We start from the raw sequence: 4,300 nt of genomic DNA on the forward strand, positions 1-4,300 counted from the left end.
TCTCGACCTGAAACATCACCTATCCATGTTTTCCAGAGATGCTGCCTAATCTGTTGAGTTACCCCATCACTTTGTGCCTTTTTTTACACTGGAATAACTGGCTGTGGATGTTGCTCCTGCTGTGCCAATCTTTCTACGTTTATTTAATTATTTCCTTAATTGTAGCCTTTGCCTCTGGTCTGAAGGGAATATAGTCACTGAGCTTGGTGTTCTTCACTGGGAACATTTCAGCTCATTTGTCTCGATCCCTTGTGACAGCCTTTTAAATATTTTGCTTAATCATTTTTATATTTTTCCCTTCCCCCTAATGTTTGGTCCGTGAACTCTTAGGTCCCTGGCCTTTGCTGATCATTATTTATGGGCACAGTTAAATCCTTCAATTAGGAAGCAGGTTCCTTGCCATTTTACCTGACAATTGTTCTAAATTTACCCGAGTTACCTGAGGAAGAGTTTACCCTAGGATTCAAGATCTGTGCTATGCCATCTCAGAGCATTTGACCTGCAGGTCTGACCTTTTGTTTCATATGTTTAAGTTGGCCATTCCTGTCCCAAATCTCTCTAATGGATAATAAAATGAATTTGCTCAGCTTGCTCCTGATGCTAATGTTCCTTCTGGCACTCATAACCAAGCCTCTAAAGATCCTTCTGATAAGGCCCGCAGACATAAAAAGTTGGAGTAGCTCAGTGGGACAGGCAGCATCTATGGAGAGAAAGAATGGGTGACGTTTCTGAAGAAGGTCTCGACCCGAAACGTCACCCATTCCTTCTCTCCAGAGATGCTGCCTGTCCCGTTAAGTTACTCCAGCTTTTTGGGTCTATCTTTGGTTTAAAACGGCATCTGCAGTTGCTTCCTACACATTTCTTCTGACAAGGCCAATTGCCGTGGGACAAAGACTACTCAAGAGTTGGTAGAAATAATCAGAGGTTTATTCCACCACATGTAATGGAGATTACCAAAGTATCTCATATTGACAAATTGTCCTGGCAATTTTTACACAACTCAGCAGCTAACACAAAATATATTCTATAAACGGCTGTTAATCTCATCATGCAGGGTGTAACAGGTGCCCCCGTTATCAACATTGTCTCTGGCCTTCACCATCTTTATCTCTTCCTAATTGTCCTTGTACCAGAATTTAATCTGTTGGTGTCTAACACTGCTGGTGCTGAATTCCGTTAAAACTGATTCACTCATGCCCATCATTACTACTCGAATGTCATCAATCTGCAGCTTTAACTGTTGCCCTAACAAATGTCAGCTCAGTGAAACATAAATGCCACAGTAACCGTTGCCATGTAAAACTTTTACTGCCACAGTGCTTTCACCTCCACATAATAACAAACTGTTTTTTAGACTTGTGGCTATAATGCAAGCCACTTTAGGTTCAATTACTTTTTTTCCCACCTATTGACCCTCTTTGAATTTGATCTGGTAACAAATTAGATTGTTTTGAGTGGACTGCCCTTTGCAGAGTTTACACCCAACTCAATGTTGTGCTGCTGGTGCAGAAGATTGAGAGACTTTCTCTCTGGAAGTCTATCAGCATGAAGAACTGCCCCAATAAAGTCAGAGTACCAGCTTTACACAATAATAAACATAGAAGAAAAAAAATCTCATAACGCAATCAATGCAGTCCACAATAAATAGGTTCATCTTTTGACTGGGGTGCCATGTTCATGCCTGGCTGCTTATTACAACCTATTACCTGTATCTCCTGAACAGTTGAGACTGTTCCCAATGCACCTTAATTGCACACTTAGAGTTAATTGATCTTGTTAACACATGAGGTGAGGATATTAAAGGCAAGCATATGGGAACAAGGCTTCCGGAACAAAGAGTGTATTGAACTGAAATTACTTGTTGATATTTTGATGATATGGAATTTTGTTAACTTGTAATATTGCAGCACGGAAACAGACCATTAAGTTCTTCAGGGGATCTGTTTTCTTCTACTTTTACTGCGATTTCTGATCCCATACTTTGGTTAACTTTCTCTTCTCTTTAATATTTGTTTTCATGGAAATACGCATTTTCCCCATTGAAGACACTTATTTAACACAGAAAAGTACAGCACAGGGAGAGGCCCTTCGGCCCACAATATCTCTGCTGAACATGATACCAAAATAAACTAATCTCCTCTGCCTACACATGGGTAGGGTAGACAGTCAGAAACCTTTTCACAGGATAGAAATACTAGTGGGTATAGCACTAAGGTGAGAGGGGCAAAATTTAAAACTGATGTGTGGGGCTGGCGTTTTGCTTAAGAGTGTGGTGAGTGCCTGTAACACATTGTTGGAGATGGTGGTTGAGATAGATATGATGGTGGCAGGTAAGATAAATTTCAATAGGCATACGTATATGTAGAGAATGGAGGGATATGGATTATGTGCAGGCAGATAAGAGATGGTCTTGCTATCATGTTCAGCACAGACATTGTAGGCTGAAGGGCTATTCTATTGCTGGACTTTTCTATGATTCATATCCCTTCAGTCTCGGAATATCTACATGCCTCTCTAAAAGCTTTAATCTTTAGACTTTAGAGATACACCGCAGAAATAGGCATTTAGCCCACCGAGTCCGCACCAACCTGCGATTACCCCATACACTGGCACTATCCTACACACTAGGGACAATTTACAATTTTATCAAAGCCAATTAACTGACAAACCTGCCTTTGGAGTGTGGGAGGAAACCAGAACATTCAGAGAAAACCCATGCAGTCACAGGGAGAACGTACAAACTCTGTATGGACAGCACCCGTAGTCAGAATCAACTCTAGCTTCTGCGCTGTAAGGCAGCAACTATACTGCTGTGCCACTGTGTGGCCCCTAAAATGCTTCTTAAATGCAACTATGTGATCTGGCTACACCATTGCTAGTTGTGCTCAGTAATGACTGGTAGATGGGATAGTATAAGGGGAAAGAGGGGCATTTGGAAGCCTAGACGTAGTATTTTACAGGAGACCCGAAGGATCTTGACCAGAAACATCACCTGTTCATGTTCTCCAGGGACATGCCTGATTAGTTGTGTTACTCCAGCACTTTGTGTTTATCTTTGGTATAAACAATCATATGCAGTTCTTTGTTTCTGCATTATCAATGCTATGTGCCCCGGAGGGATCTGTGTCTCCAGAAAAGCATGCTCCAATGTTCTTTGCAATGCTTCACAAAATGGATTTCCTGAGGAATGAATAATTCCCATGTATCCATATTGTGGAAAAAGTGGTGTTCTTTCAAGAATGCTTCAGAACAGGAACCATCTAGTTGACTTGTCTAAGTGATATGAATTGATGTTTTATTGTGTTTCACTCTGGGGGAAAACAATATTTTCCTTTTGCACAATGCTGGCAAAAAAACCTATAATGCATTTGAATCTCTAGGTAAAGATACTTTTCACGAAAGTAGAAACCAACACAGATGGTAAAAAGTGATAGAATATTTTCTGCAATTTAGAAGCAAATTAAGATTTTGTTGTTGTCTGCTCTCCAGACATGTGGAATCATTGAGCTCAAGGGTGTTTCATGTAAGGATGGCTGAAGATGAAGAAGGTGGAGTGCCAGAACACCCGTGGGAATGGTTATGAGAGAAGTCTAGCAATGGGATTCCAACTGCAGCAAGCCCAGTTATTACATTAGGCATGCACCAATTTTCATGGTGAGATGAACATAAGCTGGAGCTCTCTTGAAGAATGTGAAATTTGGCATGGGATTGAAGTAATGTACTTATCACTGTCCAGCGAGGCAGGCATGAACTGCCAACTTGCATGAAGCAAACTGATAAGCAGACCAGTAGACCTCACTTCCTGAACAGTGAGACATGAGATGGCAGGTGAAATGCCAAGTTTTACTTTTCCCTTATGCCCAGCTACCTGTGAAATATAGTAGTGGGGAAGAGGCAGAAATGTCTCCATTTGACCAATGAGAAATGCAAATGCAATTCTGGTCCACAGATATTATCTATCCCAAATCTCTGTTACATTCTAACTCCTGCCAGTCTATTATAAGGAACTTCAGCTGTCTGGAAAACACTGTCTCTGTTATTTCTCTGCCACTTTTCCCTTTCCCTTAACATGGACTGACTACATGAAACATTTGATTATGTCAAGGGAGCGATGCAAGCTGTTGTTTTCAGCCTTAGAAATGATTTGAAATAAATTACAACTGAATTTTGTATGAGATTGAATATTGCAGTTAAAATGGGACAATGAAGACGGCTTAATTTTGATTTAGCTAACACTGTAAAACATCAATTGAAGGACCAGCACTTAATGGGTGACCATGCTGGTAGGGAATATTTTATA

Source organism: Leucoraja erinacea, chromosome 5 (assembly GCF_028641065.1).
Source record: "Leucoraja erinacea ecotype New England chromosome 5, Leri_hhj_1, whole genome shotgun sequence".
NCBI lineage: Eukaryota > Metazoa > Chordata > Chondrichthyes > Rajiformes > Rajidae > Leucoraja > Leucoraja erinaceus.